A 22,518-nucleotide genomic window follows, 5' to 3' on the forward strand; every position below is an offset into this window, starting at 1 on the left:
CATTAGGGTACCAATACATTTTAAAGGAGGTTACTAACAGTCAATTTGAGGTGAGGCTAATATTGGCTCAAGTAGAGCGAGATGAATTGGCAAGGAATGCCTTTTAGAGCAGAAGCAAATTTTATGGCAATATTGTATCGATCTATCAGTTTTTCTTATATTATTGCAGGTACACAAAAAATTGATGGATAACTACGTTTGAAATCAGAGGTCAAGGATAATAGCTTGTTCAACTATTGTTCAAGTAAATGTAAAAAGGGGTTGTAACACATTTTTTTTTGCAATATTACAACGTTATTATTTGTTAAATATGACAAGTTAAAATTTTGGTACAGATTTGAGCAAGAATCATGGTGGTGGATGCACATGCTTTGCTCTCGCGGGCCGCATAAAGTGATGTGGAGAGCCAGATCTGGCCCACGGGCCTTGAGTTTGACACCCGTGTTGTAGTCAGTTTTGCTTAATCCATCGATCGATCCAAACATGTCTTTGCGTTTTGCATTGGGGATCAAAGTAAGACCTTCCCCACAGCGTTCCCACAAAATTTGAAGTTTACAATTATCAAAAAATGTCTTCATGTGATGCAGGAAGATACAAGCGGGGAAGCCTGACTCTTGACCGATGAATTCAGTGAAAAGGTTCCTCTAAAGACTTGAGAAAACCTCCTTTCGTTTGTGCTGGCGTGTGTGCAAATCGACACGCGTGCTTCCACTGTCGGCGTCCTGCGTGTGCACCTGTCTCGCAGGGTCAAATCAACAGCTGTGAGGAGCCCGCCAGCTCCGCCAACGCCGGCCCTCACCTGTGTCACATCTGCCTGCCAGCGCCATCAAGGTGCGTCAAGGGTCCAATCTGGCATCTCTCCACCCATGGCCCCATGCTGCACTTCGCACGCTACCCACCCCCCACCCCTCAACCGCCTCCGCCAACCCCGTCCACCTCTTGCTCCTCCAGGCGTCTGCCACTCACCTGTCATTCCTCTAATCAACTCCCCTAACCCCCTCCTCCCGCACTGGCCTCTTTAAAGGCGAGGGAAGGAACTGTCAGAGCGAGAACGGTGACCATTTTGGTCTCAGTCTGAAGTTTAGCAACAACCTAGGGCGTTGTTAATGCTAAATTTATCCTTATTGAAGGCTTAAAGTGGAGTTTTAATGGCAATGTAGTATGTTTCCAAGATTGGCCTGACATCAGCTTTCTTCATTTGTTGTTTTAGGCTGCATACATACTACTACTACTACAGTCTTACCTTGACACAGATGGTTTTGATAAAGAAAACTAGTATTGAATAAAAAACAAACAAAAAACATAATAACAAATGTAAAGACAATTACTGTAGTAACTACTGTAGTAACTATGTTGGACAAGGCATAAGTGACAATAACAACTGTGGGGTTGTATGTGTGGCTTTAAGGGGCGTGGCCTAGTGAGTGACTTGGGTGGTTATTCTGCATGTGAGCGTCAGGGTGTGAATTTTTGCCTACTGCCGCTCTTTGTGAGTTTCCTCATTTTGCATTTATGTGATTGACTGTTTGTCACGTTCAAAAAAAAAAAAGCGGAAAGTGCATCCGCGATTGTGGCATGCGAGGGCATCACCGTACCTTAAATGCTCCATTTTTAACACAAACTGGAAAAACCAAGCAAGAGATGGCTCATAACTTGAAAAACTCAAAAGTTGGGGAATTTATAAATCAAGGTATCACTGTTAAAATCTAAAATAATCTCACCCCCAACTCCCAGTAAGCAGTCAGGTTTTTGTCAAATTATTATTATTTTTTAATCACCAGTTCATATTGTGATTTTGGCTAGAAGGAAGAACCCAGACGTTTCAGTGTATGTTTAAGATCTTAGATTAAGGTCAAAGACAAAGTGCTGTACTGTATGCCCACACAACCCAAATCAGATGATTTAGTTATTTGTCTGTCTGCAGGCATCATGTACAATAGTTTTATTGATACCTTGCAAATTATATGGAGCGTGTAAAATGCAGCATAATTATTGAAGAGCAAGTCACACTCACATTTTTCTTCACCGCTAAGGCTGCTGAAAAGAAACACCTTTGTGTTTATGAAGTCCGAAAACCGCTGTTAGCCCTCGGGGTGCGTGGCCTCCCTCCCACAGTGTGGAAAATGATCAAACAGACGCGGGGTCTTCAGGGGTTAAAAACATCACCAGCAACAAATTTGCTTCACTCCGCACAATTACATTTAATAGCAATAATGGGCTTGCTTAGGTTTCATCCTAGGAGGGCGATTGTTGCCGGTTGTTATTTTTGTGTGTTGTCCTTCACCTTGTTTTCACAGTCCAGTTCAGTTTTCCGTAGTACGGTTTTTAACCCTGCTGTGGCTTGTTTACCACTTCCGGTTGTGTATAGGCAGGATGGCAATAGCTGCAACGGAAAGGTGCCAAAAAGTGTTAGGGGGTTAGGGCTAAGCCTAACCCGCTTTCAGCAATGGATATTTGAACACAAACAGTGCAGCAACACATGAAGATAGACATAATAGTCACAGGCATGTATTCTTTATCTATTCATCCATTTTCTTTACCGCTTATCCTCACTATGCTCTGTGAAAAAAAGACTAATATTACTGTAGCCTACCGACTCGCTTACAGTAGTTGGGAAACTCTTCTTTTGTGTCTCCATGACTGTATTATACGGCCATCGGGTGGTCAAGATGCACACGCCAGAAGGAGCCGAAACGAATTAATCGTGATGCATATCACTTCTTTGCAGTTTTATATGTATAGAGTGCTAGTTTCTTAATTAAAAAGAAAAACAAAATGTTTTTTTTTTTTTAGGGAGTCTGGAACAGATGAATGCCACAGGTGAAGATGACTTGAGATAAGAGCATGGTCACGGAATGAATTAAACTTGTATCTCAATGCACCACCTTAGTAACAATATATTATTATGTAAATATGAAAGCCAGTATTCGTTTGACTGCAGTGTCTTGCTCCAGCCTACTACTACCGTACCTTACTGTACCACTGCTTTGTAAGTACAACAACAACAAGGATCAGGTATTTTTGGCATGTCTTATTGACTAAAGTACAACGAGTTGATTCAACCTAATGATATAATGATGGTATACTGTACCATCTGTTGGTAAGCCCAAGCAGCCCATGGTATTGTATTGTATGAGGATAGTACGATAACAACTTTTTGCATGTCCTTTGAAAAGGAAGAGGGGGGTGGGGGGTGTACCAAACTCAAGTACTTGTTGGAAAACATGTCTTTTTCAGCATCACAAATCTCACAGGAGCTGTGGAGAAGCTCTTCCAGCTATCAGTGGCCACCTCGCCGCCTGAAATATTGCACAAATAACGATCAAAGCAGCTCTCTGTGCTGGCCGGGGCCAGACAGTAAATCCAGCCTGCTGAGGGCCAGACAGTGATTTTGTTTCACATTTCCGCCCAAGACACAGGCACATGCACGGAAGAAGAAGAAGAAAATAGAATACTTGGGAGAAAAAAACAAAAACCCAGAAAGACAGAGAGCCCTTGGCTGTGGCCCAAACTCCAGCCATATCAGTTGGGCTTTACTGCCACGTGGCATATGGTACAAGACAAACTGTCAGCGTTTTTCTCCCTCCTTCCTGCCTTGTGCTTTGCTCGGAGATGACAGGAGCAGGCGCACGTTTGTGTCCCAGCAGCAGGCATCAGGCGGGCTTAGTGGTGATTTGGGGGGAAAAGGGGAGAAAGGCAAAGCATCACGCTGCGGCGAGCTGCTGATGGCTCCGCATGGCCGGGTGAATGAGGGGCGAGAGGGGGTGCTTACGCGGTAGCTGCGGGGGACAGCACAGTGCTGCGATTGTACGCAAACTGCAAATTGATCAAATTGTGGAGGCAAGACTTTGGGCCTATTATCTGGGTCATGTCAATGTCTCTCTGGTCTCCATTTGGTTACAAGGGCAAAGTGTGTGTGTGTGTGTGTGTGTGTCTGCTGAAGAATCCAGGCTTTAAGCACCAAAATAGATTTTCTCCAAGTGTGTGACTGCAGTCAAACCTTCACATGCGTGATGTTTACACCATTCCTTCATTACAAACAGAGGCACAAAACATCCAAACAAAGCCTCCATTTGCACCCGAGTGTTACATCCCAACACTTTGTCGTCAAAGTGACGTTAAGACCCTCGCATGTTGCCAGTTTTTAAGATTCCTCATGTGTATGAACAAAGTTTGGATGTCTGCATGCCTCAGCGGCTATAAGAGGACACGTCGACTCCTTGCCTATATGCAATCTGACATCTCCGACTCATCTTGCCCCCCCCACACCGCTCCTATCAGCAGTGATCACGGAGCCGAGCCGCAATCAGACGTGACTCTGGCGGCGGCATATCGTGGCTATTAGCCTAGCATGGTGCGTGATCTCCGTCTCGTCTGGTCGCTGAGGGTGCTTTGCCGCGGCATGGTGGCGGTGGGCGACGTGCACGAGGCTGGCCGCCGTCGTCACTTGTCACAGCGTTTGGAGTTTGAGTCGCCCCCCTAGGTGTGCTGTCACTCCTCCTGGCTGCCAGCAGCTGGTAAGCCAGGCCTATTTTGTCCACCGAGCAGTACAGTTCGGTCCAGTTGTTTACGATTCTATTGGCAAAAGTTGAGGATACAAATGTAATTGCTCAAATTGTATCACAGATTTGGGACACTACAGATCTTTGCCAATTCTAGTCATACAGTACTAAGATGGTTGTGTATGTAATCGGGACCATGTCTCAGAGTGCATTGACAAATGGTGTCAGAAGTGGGATGATTAACCTCTAGGTCATCTGCGGTGTGTTTGTAAGGACCCTTGGGACGTGTCACCTCAGTGAGCTCAGTATGTAGCTTTCTTAGGTTGCAGGTGCTCCTCCTCCACAGTGTTCCGTGACAAATGGTTTCAGAAGTGGGGCTATTCGAAAAGGCCGTCACAGCTGTTGTGTACGTGATCTGATTACTATACTGTGACAACGAGTCTGTGATGCGGTCAGTGTCTGTGTTTTTAGCGCAGACCCCTGTTTAAATCCAGGTGCAGGGTACAACTCCGAAGGGTTCTGTGCCAAATGGTGTCAGAAGTGGAGCTATTCAAAAGGCCGTCATGACTCATGAAAGTGGTGTATGTTGATCTACTGTACTGTGCCAAAAAGATAGTTATACGGTCAGTCTACAGATTTTAATAGAAACCTGTTCAAATCCTGGTTGAGGGTATGCCTCTTCAGAGTTCTGTGATAAATGGTGTCAGAAGCGGGATAGTTTGAAAGTCTGTCAATACACTTGTGTATGTGAACTGTCTAGTATACAGTGCCGAAGAGACAGTTATGTAGTCATCATAGAGATTTTTAGTAGACCTCTGTTGCAATCCTGGTTGAGGGTCTTCCCCCTCAGAGGTCAGTGGTGTCAGAAGTGGGGATGATTATCTATCATCATCGTGGCAGTTCTGTACGTGATCTGGCTAGCACAATGTGCCAAAGAGTTAGTGATGCTGTCAATGTACAGATTTTTCAATAGACCTGTTCACATCCAGCATTGTGTGATAGCTGGTGTCAGAAGTGGGATGAATAGCCAATTTAAGAGAGAGGGTGGTAAGTGTGACATGTCACCAATGTGCTGTACATTATCTGGTCAGGATAATGTACCAAAGAGCCAGCGATTACGGTCAGTGTACAGATTTTTCATTGACCTGTGACAGACGGTGTCAGAAATGGGATTATTAGGTTAAACCATACATATCAGGCTATACAACCCCAGAAGCAAGAATATTAATATTTTCTTCTTGTAATAAACAAAACAAAAAATGCCAAGACGAAAGACCATAAAATGCTGGTGGACTCATCAATTATTTTCTGTCCAATTGATTGCAGTCTTATGTTTGACTGTTAAAAAAGTGGCATGAAACCAACGTAAACGACCTTAAAAGCGTTTAAAATATCTCTGTTTGGTTTAACATTACACTCTTGTATGTGTGTTTACATCCTGAGCTGTATATCCCTAGCAGCTAATGTCAAACAGGTCTGATGAAAGCAGCTCCTGAGACCGTCGCGCAAACATCCCGATTCCTTGTAAATCAGCGGTGCTGATATTAGCTGTTGAAGGCTAAATGGCCATTATGGATCCTCAACACTCTGACATGTTGTGACCTGCCTCCTTTGGTGAGGTATGTGGCGCTGTGTGTGGGAAACAGGCACGCACACACATACGCACATACACGTTCGCATGCGTGGCCGCTAACTGCGCCGTGTGTGGGCCGTGTTTGCCACCACTTAGTGACAGGTCAGACTCCCATGGTGTGATCAAACAGCAGACACAACTCTCTCCAGTTCCCACAACACTCCGCCTGCTGGAGATTGGACAATAAAAATAAGAGTGGTGGGCTTTCATCACAGGCTTTAGCCAAAGCCCGGGACTATTCGGGCTCACTCCCCAAACGTAAACTGTGCTCGTCTGTGTGCAGCAGCATATACAACCTAGACCTGGCTCGCTCTTTCCCCCCCCCCCCCCCCCCCCCCCCCATGCAAATCTGTGTTGTATTAACTTTGGCTTTAATACTATTCATAATCAGGATATTAATATTTTCATACATCTGGCTGCTATTTATGTTGGGTGTTGTCTCAAAGGTGCTTAGTGTAGAAGTAGAAACAGGAAATTGGCCTTCAGCTCTTTGTAGGGGACTGAAAAAAGTGGGGATGTGATTTTAATATTTTTAAAATTGAATTTCATTTATCATCAGTCAGACAGCAAATTATAATATTTGATCCTTCATTTGATTGGCTTGAGGAAATCAAGCGGTTTAGTGCGATGTTGCTTCATTCTCATTCCCAAATGCGGTTTAATGCACGATAACAGGTAAAACATAGACTAAATCCTCTTCTATCTAATTGTAAGAATAGGTTGAGTGTATAAAAAACATGAAATATTTCAAACCCACAAAGGTGAAATGAAAATATTATTACAAGACAAAAGTAAGTAATATTTAAATATCTTGATAGTAATCACGGTATATTTTATTAGAAATAAGCTTCACAAACAATGAAATATTCAGTAATTGCACTTTATTCCAATAATATTAAGAATAGGTCTCATAAAATTAGAAATGTATTCTTTTTTTCCATTTAATTCTGTTTATCTTTGTAACAGCATGATTTTACTCTTGTATATTTACAACTCATTTCCTTGTAATTAAACCCCCACCTCCCCACCCATCCCCCCCTTTTCAGTGCAGCCCTCGTTCTCTTTCGTATAAACGTAGTTAATGACGGTGATGCATTGTGGCTTGGTTGTCATGGTTACTACAATAACACAACTAGAGTCTTGATGGGAAACTTGACATTTATTTTTCCATTAAAAAAATTATCAATTAAAAAAAAAATTGCTCCAAAGATGGCTGTCGTCCACCTGTTTGACATTCCTGAATGTCAACAACTCGATGATGGAATCAGGAGAAATGCGCTGTCATTGCCCTGTAATCCTGAATACCCTATTGTGCCGTCTGCCTACCCATCATGCACAGGGAGCACATGTTTTCCGATTTGCGCGAACGGTGCTGATTAGCCACATCAGACTCCGGGCCGCGTCGGCAGATGACCAGTCGGCCGAGAGGTATTGTAGCGAGGAAGCGCCGGGGCGGCGGAGGGGATCCTATCTGTAGCACTATCAGCCCGGGCCCCTGTCCACCACTAATGGAATTGTCCTGCACCCCAGGCTGTGTATTACCATAGATCTGAGGGATCGTCGCACTCCAGCGGGAGAGCCCGCTGATTTAATAACATGCCGCTTTCGGACTCACTTACAGCACAAGAACATCAAGGAGGGCTAGTTCAGACGTATAGCAAATAAATGAACGCGGGGCTTCCTGTGCAACTGCATGTGCGTGTATTCAAATAAACCATATGTTTTAGTCTGAAGCAGCTAGAGACGACAAGTCTGGCCAGTCTTGAAGCAGTCAGTGCTGACACATTAACTTTTTGTTTTGTTTTATACGACCAGAAATACGGTGTTTGTGTAGCTAATACAAGGGGAGGGGCCAGAAGACGTTCATATAACAATCTACAATGAACCCTTTCACGCGGGGGATACATTCTAGATTCGCAGACACACATGCAAACAAAGCGTACAACAAAAGAGAATGAAACATCGTATATTTAAACACCAAAGTGTTCACGAAAATGATATAATTTCATCGAATGAAAGTATGCTTAATGCTAACATATAATGCGGAAGGTCATAAATAGGCTGTCCGAAATTAGCAGAGCATAACTGCTACTTAAACCACACACAGCGCAGCAACACATACAAACATAGCATACAACAAAACTCACAGGCATAATATTTTTCTTTCTATGTTTCTCTTTTAAATACCTTACATCTCTTCCAGTGGACCACAGTGCTGCCCATCATGTTGTGGCACAACGTGGTGTTACACTGAAGACACAACTCTATTTGTCTGTTTATTATCTTTTTGTCTGTTTATCTGTTTATTATCTTGCTCAAAGCCTCTATATTGAATTTCTTTACTGGTTTTTATTATTTGCAAGTGTACCTAATATAGTGTACAGTTAGTTTATTCCTAATGCACACTCTGTGCTCTCAAATCTTTGGGGTACAGAGACAAGATATAACTACGACATAAGTTCTGAGACCAGAAGTCAAGGAAAATTGAGTTCAACAGTTGTTCAATTTACAGTGGCGCCTTGCGATACGAGTTCAATTCATTCTGTGACCACACTCGTTACTCCAAACACTCGTATCTCAAATCATCTTTCCCCAATGAAATGAATGGAAATGCCATCATATATAATATCATACCTAGAGACACACAGGAATAAGAGTTTCGCAACTGACTAAGTTGCAGTAATATTAGTCATTTTTCACAAAGGATAAAAGATGCCTGTGGGTGTTAATATATCCATCCATTCATTTTCTGTACTGCTTATCCTCACTAGGGCCGCGGGCGTGCTGGAGCCTATCCCGGTTATCTTCGGGCGTGTTAATATATTGTCTGTAAAAATTTTTAAAAAAGGTGTTCCACCATTTGTGTTCAAATGTTCTTTACTTAAAGGTTTATAACACTGTGTCACAGAAGCTATTCATTAGCCTGTTAATGGCATTTTGCATTGTTTATTAGCATTCGGCTAAATGGACTCTCGTAAGACAAAGCTGTGTGGTTGTTTAAAATAAAGTGTAATTCCTTTTTTTTTGTGTAGTTTGACGGTAAACTTGAACTGGGAGTGGCATTAAACATCTTGAAGCCTCTTTTTTGAAAAACTGTTCACTATCTGCCAAACTGTTCCCTCTCGTGAAGTGAGTTGACTTGAGCTCACTGCCACCATGCAGCGCTTGTATCGCAAAGTTTTGCTCGCAAGTCAATGCAAAAAAAATCGAAATCTCAAAAATTTCTCAAGTCGGGTCACTCATACCTCAAGGCACCACTGTATTTTAAAATGGGTTTGGTAACAAAAAAATACAATATTTCAAAGTTATTAAAAGTGACGACAATTTTGAATTTTGCTACGTATTTTTGCAGCGTTACTTGCCTCTGAGCTACTACTAGAGTGGGAAATTTTATTTCCTACAGTATGTCCCCCTCCCATGCCTCCCAAATTCCTCCACTTGTGCCCATGCATGCATGCATGCGGCGCTCGTAGCAGTGCAGTGTACCTGTGTGGCCTTGGCTGGCGGGCAGGTGAAGGGCCTCTGGCTCCACATTATGAGCTCCTGGTCCACGGCGCTGTTAGCTCCGCACACACCTCGTGAAGTTATAGCAGGGCCGAGGCTGTTGGGAAACGGCTCCCTGCAGATTGGCCAATCTCGGCCACACACAGAATCATGCACACACTTAGATGAAAAGGTGCATCCAGATTCCAACTATTGCACAGAGCATCATTCAATCCTCAAAGAGGCCAGTCCTCTCCTCCCCATCCTTTGCAGCCTAAATTGGAGAGGTGCTTTAGATTGATGCCTTATCTTGCAGCCGACTGGGTGGCTGGCTCGAGTCTCGCTGTCTCTGTCGTGGTAAACATACACACGCACACACACACACACACACACACACACACACACACACACACACACACACATACATATATATATATACACACAAGCGCGCACATACACTATACGTCCTTTTTGACCACCCCGGAGCAACTCGTTGGCTAACTCTTAAAAAGCCCAGGCAACACAATTATCTTTTATGACCTGCCAGAAAATGCTGGCTGTGGGGAGGAGGCTTTGGAGGTCCACGTTCAGGACCCAACAGAGTAGAAGGAGGAGGAGGAGGAGGTCACAAGAACTTGTCACCGCAGTCCATTTGTGCCACACGGACACCCGCCTAATTTCATTTTATTGCCTCTTTACGTCTCACCTTTTCAAGATGAACACAGAATAATTCTGCTTTTTTTCCCCCCATTCTCTGTTGTTTAATAAAGCATTCACTCAAATTGCATTCATAAATTGCAGTACAGCGGTGCCTTCAGACACTGTACGAGTTACCCTTCTTCTTTTTTTTTTTTTTTTCTTAAGTTTTTCGCGATACGAGCCATCACTTGGCCAATTTTTGACACTCAGTGGCGGTAGTAAACTCAATTCAACTGACTTCACAATAAGCAGAAATTTGGAAACTAGGGACCATTTCATCAAAAAAGAGGCTTCAAGCCTTGTAATGACAGTTGATGTTAACTGCCAAACTAAACATAAAACAAAGTGAATTACAAAAAGAATATTTAAATCACGCGTGTGGTCACGGAATGAATCAAACTTGTATCTCAAGGCGCAATGACCAAAGGCGCGTATATGACTACGAAGTGTTAGACTGTATGAGATTCAATAGTTAAAATGAATTTTTTTTGGAATGTTTCCTTCAAATACAGCTATGACATTGGACCTCACTGGATTGCGTTGCTGTACCCAAATAAGTGGCTGCTTAGTGTATGTACCTTATATTTACCGTAAATCAATTCAATACACATTCTAATATACAGTGAGTGACAAACTACTTGCAACATTTCAGGTTTTTTTTTACACATTGTATCAAATCATTTTATCAGAAATAGATTTACAGTAATCGCTCATTTATCCCAAGTTTAGGTTTCGTGACAACCCCTGCGAAGTAGTGTCTGCATATATTTAAAAAAAATTATTTATACATATTTTACAGCTGTATGAACCTCCCCAGACTCTTATTAATCTTCCCCACACTCCTATTAACCTCTACCATATGATTATCAACACTTTCTATATTCCTAAACACCCTTTTCACTCTGAAACATACAATAATTCACAGTAGTATTGCACACTATGTACATTTTGTTCCTTGTAATATGTGTTCTAATGAATTTTCCTTTTGTTTTTCACTGTTTTAATGTTTTAGACCAGGAAGTGTTTATTTTACCACAAAAATATTACAGCATTCACGAAGAAATCCCACGATATGGTGAATTATGCGCAGTGTAAAAAATGAAAATTTTAAAAATCTACAATAGGTGAACTTCAATATAGTGAGGGAACCCTGTAATTACATTTTAAGACAATATGGAGGGCTATGTAACGTAAAACGTGTTACAAGTTACTTGACGAGGGCCTTTGATCGTGTAGTGGTCACATAGGTGACTTTCATGCAGGGAGTGCTGCGTTCACAATTGCCAAAATATCAGCAGGAATAACTTGGGCCTCTTCCGCTGTGGGTGAAAATGGAGGGATGGAAATCACAAAACTATAGTCAATACATCGGGTGTAGGGATGAAAGTTTCGTCGAAAAACGGTCATTTAGCGTGGGAGACAGTTGTTTGATCCCAGCTGTTAGTCAGTACCGCTCTTTTGTCAGATGCTGCAGCTGCAGACTCTTAACAACAACAAAAAAATGCTTATTCAAACCTAAACTGTGATCCTCCGATAACACAACCCGAGCACTTTGGTGATGAGAACTGACGTAAACAACACAAAACGCTGATATGCTCTATATACAGTGGATGTGCCATGGCGCAAACAAGCGACCGCAACATTATGACCACACTTGCAAAGTATAGGCAGATCCAATACAATGCATGCAAGGATAGCAATGAACTGTTTTCATTGACAGCTTTCAGAGAGGTATTTATTTAACACTGTTTATTATTGTCGTTGCAGTTTGCAGTAGTAGAAGGCTCTTAATATTTTGACTCTCAAATAGCTATAGGAGGATACAGTGGTGCCTTGAGATGCAAATTAATTTGTTCCGTGACCTCACGCTCACAAATCAAGACTTGTATCTCAAATCATCTTTGTCCATTGAAATAAATGGTAATGACATTAATAAAACCCCCCAAATTTTTGTAATGTTTATTAATACAATAAATATAACTTTGAAATATTGGAATTCATGAAAATATACAGCAATGACATAAATAAATCGAATGTAAAGAATTAAACCGTTTTACCAATTGCAATTATTATTATATTTTGCTTCAATTCAATTGAAGTTGTGCTGCTCCTTCTGGTGTGCACGCCTTGGCCAGCTGGGGGCAGTAAAATACAGACATACTGATATACACAGAGACGGTCACACCTTCTCAGTTAACCGCACTAATATTAGTTATTCTTGGCAGAGGATATATAATTATGAGTATTGTGATAGTATCTGTCTACATGTTGCGCCGCCATTTGCGTTCAGATATCTGTTGCTTAAAGGGTTCTAACACGGCACGTTGGTGGCATTTTGCATTGTTTGTTAGCATTCACTTAAAAAAAAAAAAACAAGAAAAAAGGCTTAACTGACTTTACTAAGCAAATCATATGTGATTGTCTTAAAAACACGTATAATTTTCTTTGCCATATGTTTAGACCGTAAACTTGAAATGGGGGTGGAGATAATCAGCTTGAAGCGTCTTTTCTTGAACAATCGTTCACTTTGTGCCCAACTGGTGCTTGTTGTGAAGTGAGGTGAGTAGAGTGTCGAATCTGGAAAAACTTCACTCGTATTTCAAGGCCCCACTGTATATATTTTCTCTTGGCTGACATTACATTGTGCAAGTGTACCTAATGTTGTGGTGTAAGTTCACTGTATATCTTGTGTGTACAACCCCAATTCCAATGAAGTTGGGACGTTGTGTTAAACATAAATAAAAACAGAATACAATGATTTGCAAATCATGTTCAACCTATATTTAATTGAATACACTGCAAAGACAAGACATTTCATGTTCAAAGTGATCAACTTTATTGTTTTTAGCAAATAATCATTATACTTAGAATTTTATGGCTGCAACACGTTCCAAAAAAGCTGGGACAGGTGGCAAAAAAAGACTGAGAAAATTGAGGAATGCTCATCAAAAACCTGTTTGGAACATTCCACAGGTGAACAGGCTCATTGGGAACAGGTGGGTGCCATGATTGGGTACAAAAAAGAAGCTTCCCTGAATTGCTCAGTCATTCACAAGCAAAGATGGGGTGAGGTTCACCTCTTTGTGAACAAGTGTGTGAGAAAATAGTCGAACAGTTTCAGTACACTGTTCCTCAATGTTCCTGTAGTGTGTTCAATTAAATATAGGTTGAACATGATTTGCAAATCATTGTATTCTGTTTTTATTTATGTTTAACACAACGTCCCAACTTCATTGGAATTGGGGTTGTACAAAGCAGGACTTTCCCTCACCTTAGACACCTGTAACCTCAATGTAATTACAATGTGGAGAAACAAAGCCAGCTCAAAATCATGACATAATCCCTTGAAAGTACACTTTAATTTAACACAAACAAACTTGCTTTATGCTTTCAAATTTTTAATACCTGTCTGTGACAAGCAAAGCAAAAAAACCCCAAAAAACACAGAAACACAGACAGTACGTCACACTGCTTGTATTTTTTTGCTTCATTGCCTTACGTAGACTCATTTATCTGTGCTAAGCTACATGCGCTGTGGGCTGGGTCATTATGTACTACATGTAGCCTTTACCTCCACTTGCATGTGTCTCCAGAAGCTACAAGAATGTCAGCTATCATTGGCCTCCCTCCCACCCTCCCTCAGTCCCTCCCGCTGATCTCATTAGAGTGCAGATAGATGCGATGGCTGGCTCCACATTGTCCGTCACAGGACCATCAGCATGCTGCGCAGACGACAGGAAGTCCGGCTTAGACTGGAAGATACCATTGACCGGGAAGACAGGGGGGCTAAAATCAAATAGATTTAGATATGAGATTATGTTTTAGGATTATTATATTATTTATGATGGCGTAGCTTGTTGTGCAATGACAGCAGAACAAGTGTGGGTGTTGAACTCTTTCACCAGTAAAATGTGAGTGATGAAACACCCACATCCTCATCGAGTGTGATCAAAAGTGTGTGTTTTGAAATATTTTAGTGGGAAAATTCTGGGTGTTGAAACACCCGACTCAACTCTGCCGTGGGTGCCATGAAAAGTGTGGGTTTCAAACACCCACATCCTCCTCAGGTGTGGCGAAAAGTGTGGGTACTGGAACTGATCAAGGGCCACTTCAGTAAAAACATTGCCACAATTAAGCTCGATGCAAATTGTTTTTGGGGAAAAAAAAAAAAAGTATATATAAATGTTCCATTTATACTATAATAAGTAGTGCATTTAGGAGTTATTATTTAACTGTAAGAACCCTGTATGGAGGTTAGATCCTCTATTTTTTTCTTCCAAGGAACATAAATATAAAGAATAGCAAGTAAAAAGAAAACATCAATAAAAAGCTATTTCACATTTCACCACTTGGCCGTGTACTTATAAAACTTTTTGTTATTAATCTCAATTAAATTAATTCAGGCAAGCATTGTGCGCTCTTTTCCATGACAACCGCTACCGGGCTGTCGTGCTGTGGTGCGTTGTGTTTATCATGGTCACGATCAGCGAATGCTCCTCTGACCTTTTGTTGCGCTCCACTGGCAAAAATCTTTCCAGATAATATCCCAGATATCAGGAGAGCCGGGGCCTTCACTGAAGGACCCTCATTGTAGTGATGTGCGCATATGGAGGCCGTACGACTGCGGGGGGTGCGCCGGGTGCCCGTGTCGGCGTATCGCTCGGACAGGCGGTGTCACACCAGGGCCCTAACAGGCCCGCTGATCGTCCCTGTAGAGAATAAAGAGAAGGAGAGCGTCAGAGCCCGGCGTGTCCCCGGGCCCCGAGTGCCACCGCGGAGCGCGGCCCACAGAAGCTGGTGTGCCTGTTTACCATCTTACCGGGGGTGCCCGCGCCTCTCTGCACGGACTAGAAATGTCTTGTGAGAAGGGGGCAAACGCGCTGTGAAGACGAGAATATGGAAGCTGACAGAAATAAACGCGGGTAGTGGGGGAGGGCGGCGGGAGTGGCGAGGATGCGGCGAGCAAAGGGGGGGGGGGGTCCCAAAGTGCTGAAGAGATTGTGCTGGCATGGTGGCCAGAGGCCTTTCAGCACGGAAGCTGTGTGCTGCTGGTGCTCGCAAGTGTGTTTGTTTGGCGCGCACACAGTCAGACGTGCATGCTGTATCCACCACCATCACTTTCATCTCTGGCTTTGTATTGTGTCTGTAATATATACAGTAGAATATCTTCTCTTTACATGCAGCGGATATGTCAACACAAACGGTGGAGCCACATATGTAGACAGATAATATAACCATATTCACTAGCATATATTCTTTATCCTCAATGAAAAAATGACTAATAATACGACATCTTACTGTATCACTTGCAGTGGTAGTAGAATACTTAAACTAAGTATTCTTCTTCGTTTATGTCTGCATTACTGTATTATATTGCCCTCTGATGGCATACCATAACGAACAGCACAACTAAATGTATTGCAACATTAAATCATGATGCACAAACTGTTTATTTCTATTCTATTTAATTGTTTCATTACTGTTTTTATTAAGTGCAATATTATCATATTATACAGTATCTTCCGCCATCTAGTGGAAGAGCTTTGAAATGATCTGCCTGTCACTATACATTGTTGGCACAGATAGATGAATAAAGATGCATCATTTGTATCATTTATGGCCCCAATTTAAGTGCAACTAGATCATTTCACCCTACAGTCTCAAAAACATGAGGGAAAACCTTTTTGAATGATCTTTCTTTTTAAACGAGGAATTAAAACAAAAACAGGACTGTAGTCCTTAATATGCAAAAACAAACACAATCTGAGGTAGGAAACTTAAGGATGTACCTCAAAGTGCAATATTCAACAAAACATTATCTTTTTCATTGGCTGAATATTTCACTCCTCCGGCGACGTCCGCAGACGAACGAGTCGAAAGTCTTCTGTAAAGTGGAAGACAAGATGCCAAAACCACGTCATTAGGGATTAGCTGACTTCAAACTTCATGGGGTGAGGACTAGTGCAGTCGACCAGTCAACTAGCAGACTAATGTTCTTTTCCCCAAAAAGGATGAACATAGTGGAATAATCTTTCATGGGATCTGCTGTGGATAAACTGCATGAATGAGGACCAGGTATTGTTATAATGGGTCAAGTTCTGACTGGTACTGGACCACATCACACCTGTCCTAAAATCTCTTTACTGGGTTTGTGAGAGTAAGAATAGATTTCAAAATGAATCTTACTGTTGGTCTACAATGCTCTAAATATATTCCAGACCTTTTAGTTCCCTTTGAGACTTTTAGGCTCCTCAGGTTGCCGGGCGCAGGCTTAGTGAGTGTTTCCAGAACCAAACAAAGCGAGCCAGTATTCTGTTTGTGTGCTTCTCAACGCACTTGTTGAGCACCAGAGATGGAACATTTTTAAATCTGGCCTGAAAACTTTGTTCACTGCTGCTTTTTCATGAATCAAAAAATATGATTTCTTATCACCATCTGGCATGATTTTTTAAAATTTGTGTTTTGTCATTTTAAAAAAAAAAATTTTTTTTTTATCTCTGCATTTATTCCTGATTTTATGCTGGAATTTTGAGTTTCATTCTTTCATTTCATCTTGTTTTCAACCATAATGTCTTTGTCCCCTAATTCTTTTTAAAATTTTATACTAGTTGAATTTTATTTTCTCTCTGAAAATTGACAAAATTTCTTTTGCATGTTAGTTTCAACTCTCAGTGAAGGTCTTCGCACAGTGAAGCAATATCGCATCGGTCTATCTCTTTATCCTACTATCCAGGGTTGTGTAAAACATGACTCTTTTGCCCAATAATTGCAAAGTTTTCAAGTGGATTCCTGAGCGGATATGTAAAGTTAAGGCTGCGTATTAGACGGGATCAGCCTTAATTTCCTGCACTGTAAGATGTTTTCAGTTCTAGGTGGAAATGAGCAGTATTCCAAAGGCTAGAAATGTCAACACATCCGGGATTAAGCAGTTTCTCTGCAGTGGCGCGGTTCGTTCTCAACATATGAGGAACTTCGCTCTCATTCCCGGGACGAAATCTCGCCGTCTGTTTTCTTTTCTCCTGCAGGGAAAGCCGAGCCTTACGTTATGTATCCTCGTTCCGTCACGTGCGAGACGAGAGAACCGAGTGAATCCGTTTGGAAGTGAAAATGAATAAACGCTGTTGATATAACACAAATATTTGAAAACAGGCCTTGAAGTGTTAAGCGTAGCGATTCGACTACATCACAACCAAAACAACGCTGTGGGAGCACCGTGCCATTGAAGATTTTGTGTTGAACCCCATAAAGAAGTTGACAAATGCTATTAGTTTTAATACGTTTATATGCGTTTAAAGCATGTTGTTCTAATATGGTATCTATTTCGTGATATTTCACACATTGCAGGTTAGTCTGGAACGTATCCCCTGTGATAAACGGGGGTTTACTGTCCAAGAAAATAAGTGGTCATTTTCCCATATTTATATGTCCCTGAAGCACACATCCAGATCGTCAAGGAGACACATTGAGCTCTTCTCTTTGTTGGCTCTTATTGAGCCTCCCTCACTTCTCCTCGACCTCCTCTCCTTCCCACCTCTCAGAGTTTGAAGTTTTTGGGGTAGAGCAGAGGTTTGGGGCCGGGGTTAAGGGAGAGCGTGGCGGCGCCGATGCAGTAAAGCGATTGTGATTTGTGCCCGCCGCCATCAGCGTCACTCTGCACAGCTTGTCAGTCCGCGGCAGCGTCAAGGCGGGCGTTGCGGGACCGCTGTCACTAACAGTAATAGATATCATTTCAAAACCATCGCTCCTGCCCGTTGTGTCTGGCTCATGCCACTGGCTGGGGCCCACCTTGGCCATGGTTGGATGGACCCACTCCACACACACACGGGGGGCCACGGCGCCAGGCTTAACTGTTGGGGTCACAGCTTGACGAGATGTAGACATGCATGGATGGTTAACTTGCTAAATGTGTTGATATGGCGGCGGGGCGGCGGAGGGGGTGGGATGGGGCGCAGCAGCGGAGGATTCCATGAGCCAGTCATGTGGGCCAGATTTACATTTTTGGACGAGATTTTAGAAATGATATAGTCCAGCTTTCGTTTGGCGGGGTCACCATTTGAACCGGCACGTAGGTGCCATTGCGCGCACACACACACACTGGGTCACATTGTGCCGCCACACCAATCAGAGCTTCTCTAAAGCCTCTAATGGCCATTAACAACCCAGCCGGTGGTGCAAAGAATGTGACATCACAAACGTCACACTGCATTAAGCCCACATTAAGTCAAGACTAACCCCAAGACAAGCTGGTTCCCTGGCAGTGTGTGTGTGTGAGTGTGAATGTGTGTGCTTTATATCGTCACAATCATGTATCCATGTGTATGTATGAGTGAGCACATTTGGCCATATACTGTACATATTTAAAAATGTAGGTCAATAGCCACATTGTGTCTGTATGCCACTTTTTGGTACTCTTTCAATGCATTGCTTAGTCAGATGTGCATACAAATTGCAGTGGTTCCCATTGAGCAAGCGCTTGAATTTTGTTAGTGAGTTGAATGGATAGCGTTTCACCTCCAAATGCTTTGCTTCCAATTCTAGTCCATACTGACAGCAGTGCTACTGCAACTAGCAAGAGCTTCTGGCTCTTGCTGTTGTTGGTTAGGCACATTTGGTTTCAATGTAAAAAAGGTTGGAACCTCTGGTAGTTATGATTTAAAAAAAAAAAAAAAAAGGAAAAAAAGCTGTTGTTTTCCTCTCGCATTTTCCTCTTCCCTGCTCTGCTTCATTTTCCTCACAAGATGCCTGCAACTTTGTTTTCTTGGACCAAGTCTTCACATGCGCAGCAAGAAGATAGAATAGTCCATTGGGCGGTCGAAATGATCATGATGTGTTTTTAAGTTGGTGAATTAAGATCAAAACAATAATCATTGCTTTAAATCGAACAACTCTCAGTTGCTCAATTCCCCCCCCCACCCCCACCTCACTCAAGTGGCGGCGGGTCTGAATCTCGTCTGTGACTTAAATGCTGTCCTGCAAAACTAAACAAAATTGACCAAGCGATGGCTCGTGACACGAAAAACTTGCAAGTTGGGGCACTCGTGAGTCAAGGTACCACTGTACTAGAAAAAACAAGAATTGGAACAAACACATATAACAGTGCGTAAACTTGCCAATGATGTTAAGATTTAAAACTAAGTCTGAATGGTAAACGTGTATCAGCAGGTCAGACGAATGTGTAAATATATGATGGATTTGCGCCTTTGTGTCAGTGCAGGTGCTGGCGATTTGGCTATTAGAAGGTGTGTGCACTGGGTTTAACATATATACACACAAAAGCATACATACACATGATGTGTTTCACACCCTAAACCGCAGCACGGACTATGGTTTAATTTTGCTTTCTAGTTGCACCTGCCCTTGGCGTCCATTTCTTTTCATCATGGTGTGTTTGCACGATGACGATCTTTGTGCTGACGGGGCGTGTTCCATCTTCTAAAGGCTGAGTGTGCTTTATGTTGTGTTAATGACGCGATTAAGATGTTCCGCATTGTCCACACGCAGAGGCCGGTGTGTGTCTCGAGTGTTTGTCTGACAACTACGCCACACACAATCTGCTCCCTAATGCAAACTTTTAAGAGTAACACATTTTTTTTCATGCCTATCCTCTAGTCCATTTTCAAAAGAGTTATATTAATGAAATAACACGTTTGAATTTAAGAAACGAGACGTGTTTTTCTTTTTTAAATCACTGTAGTCAAAGAATACTTTGATGGCGATTCAGAACAGCACCAGCCATAATAAAGTGCGAAATTGTAGATTAAAATGATACATTTTTCTAAAGTGGTCGGTATTTAGAGTGGTGGCTTTTGTGCAATATAATGGCTGTCCGGTTCACATTTAAAAAATATATATATTTTTTTGCACCCTTGTTTACTCACTTGATTTTTAGTAGGTAAGGTAGACGGCTAGTCTCACACGATTTTGGTGAGAGGGCACAGGCAGACAGATACTAAGGTCCCCTGGCATGCTGTATTTAAGTCACTAGCCGTTATCAATAACTCATTCTCAATTTAATGAGGGTACCCGCTCACACTGTCTGTTGCCACACCGCCAAGAGCTGCACTCACGCATGGATAGCAGTGATTATGCATCGTCCTCTTCGTCTGCGTCGAGACTGTCATTGCGCCACGTTTAAAGGGAATGGGAGAAGCCGCTTTGATTGGCGGTGAATGAAGTCGGTTGTAAACGCATCTACAGTGGCGCAGCCCGCCCGTTATCGGATCCGCCAGGCTGCGCCGATATCTAAAATCACCGACATCGGCCTAACTCACCCTTGGCGCGCGGGCCTTAGGAATGTGGCTTGAGCACAATGAAGTTACACTTCCTGTCAGTCACAGTTCCTAATATCTTCTGCTTTGGAACGCTAATAATCGGTCCATTATATTACATAATTGTCCCATGCATTTGATTTATTATATTTTTATGGAGGATAAAATAGTGTTAAGAAAAAAAGAAATAGTGTTTAGAAAAAAAGAAGGCAATATAGTGGCTTTTCTGGAAATGACCACGGAGGGCCAAATTTGGCCCACAGGCCATGAGTTTGACAGCTGTGTGTTCGAGGGGTGGGCACTATTTGATGAAGTATTGTAATATATTACTCAACTCAAGTGACTTTCTCCTAAAACTCTTATCATAATCCAATAAATGAGGTCAGTCGCAGAATAAAGATAGATTGAAATTGTTAAGACGGACAACGAGAGAAGAGCGATCAACACCGAGCTGACAAAAAGTGCTTAGCACGCTGTGCCACTTTGCTTCAGCTGCCCCCCCCCCCCCCCCCCCCCCCCACACACACACACACACACGTCACTGCCCCCCCCCCAACTCCTTTCCACGCTCTCGTCAGCTAATTATCCGGAATTAGAATCTTCTTTCACACCAGTGGTGTCAGGGTGCCTTAGCTTGATCTGTCAAGGCCCCTCATGACTGGGTGCTAAACTCAAGACAGTTGACGAGTGCGAAGGGCCGCAAAGATAATTGTAAGTGAAAAGCTGGACAGCACTGATGGCATGGGGGGAGGGGGCCGGCATGGCGAGGCGCGGGTTTTTTTTTTTCTTTTTTGATTTGAGGACAGATGAAGGAGGGATGTTTGTTTGTGTTTTGCAGGTGGGAAGAGGGCGACTGTGAGGGGGCGACTGAGGAGAGAAGGATGGATGGATGGAGGGAGGGAGGGTGGGTTGAAGGCATCTCGTGCTGCCCCAGAAAAGAGGAGGAGGAGGAGGAGGAGGAAGCCATGTGTGAAGAAAACAGGTAGGTGTGATGAAGGACCACAGCAAATTCTTTCTTTCGGGGCATGTCGGCCAACATCTTCCTCATCAGTGCTCATGGCCTGGGACCACCTGCCTGTGTGTGTGTCAGTGTGTGTGTGTGTGCGTGCGTGCGTGCGTGTATGTGTGTGTACACATTTAAATGTGGCTTGCTTGCTGTTTGTGTATATTATCACATGATTGCTTGAAGCCAGTGCATATTCCCCCCCCCCCCTCGTGTATGTGTTGGTATGTTTACACCAGGAGCAAAAATATAATACATTATTTAACATTTTTAAAAAATATTTAAATATTTATTTTCATTAAAAAAAAATTTTGACAATTTTTTCCCCCATAAATTCACACCATTGTAAATTGTTATCGACCTTTAAAAAGTTTGGGGGGGGGGGGGGTCCTTTTAGAAAGGCCCTTTTGAAAAAGAAAACCATGTCGTGTGAGCCCAAAGTTTTCCAAGGTAATATTGAGCGAAAACACTACAGGTTTTCTTTCAAAAAGAAGGGCATTACACCTGAAACTTTTAAATGAGATTCAAAATGTCAGGAACAGCTCTGAATATGATGCAGTACAGTTCTGCACCACTGCAAACGACAACCACAACGTGTTAACTGAACATTATCTTCTATTTTCATAGAAATATTCTATTGGATCCCTCAAATGTATCCGATGCTGGTGGCCTCATCTACATTGAACAAAACTTCCTTAAAAGATAAGGACATTTCCAAGTGACCCCAAACCTTTGAACAATATTGTATATTTAAATTTTTTTTCAAATCAAGTGTTAAAGTCCCTGTCATACTGTATGTATTAGTCTTTGCTTGCCAGTTGGTCTGCTTTGGAGCGTCTCTCTAACCTCATCATAGGTTAAACGTTTCCTCGCCAGGCCAAATGAAGTACGTCACCAGCACGACGGCGGGGAGATGAGGCATGATGGGAG

General features: G+C 42.5%; 2 long non-coding RNA genes across 3 annotated transcripts in view; one reads left to right on the plus strand and one right to left on the minus strand.

Annotated features, from left to right (window-relative positions):
* The window catches only part of LOC133490341 (uncharacterized), a 223,561-nt gene that overhangs the window by 73,345 nt on the left and 127,698 nt on the right, over positions 1–22,518 (plus strand). The window contains exon 4 of one of the 2 annotated variants that reach the window (XR_009792173.1): positions 21,424–21,465. The exons of the other annotated variant lie outside the window; for it this stretch is intronic. This is a non-coding gene — a long non-coding RNA (uncharacterized LOC133490341). Of the gene's footprint in view, positions 1–21,423; positions 21,466–22,518 lie in introns of those variants that run through there. 2 annotated transcript variants of the gene reach the window in all.
* On the minus strand, positions 13,969–15,210 carry LOC133489767 (uncharacterized). Its single transcript, XR_009791992.1, has 3 exons — positions 15,137–15,210; positions 14,821–15,026; positions 13,969–14,103 (listed from the first exon to the last, which is right to left on the minus strand). It is a non-coding gene; the product is annotated as an uncharacterized LOC133489767 (long non-coding RNA).

This window comes from Phyllopteryx taeniolatus, chromosome 15 (genome assembly GCF_024500385.1).
Source record: "Phyllopteryx taeniolatus isolate TA_2022b chromosome 15, UOR_Ptae_1.2, whole genome shotgun sequence".
NCBI lineage: Eukaryota > Metazoa > Chordata > Actinopteri > Syngnathiformes > Syngnathidae > Phyllopteryx > Phyllopteryx taeniolatus.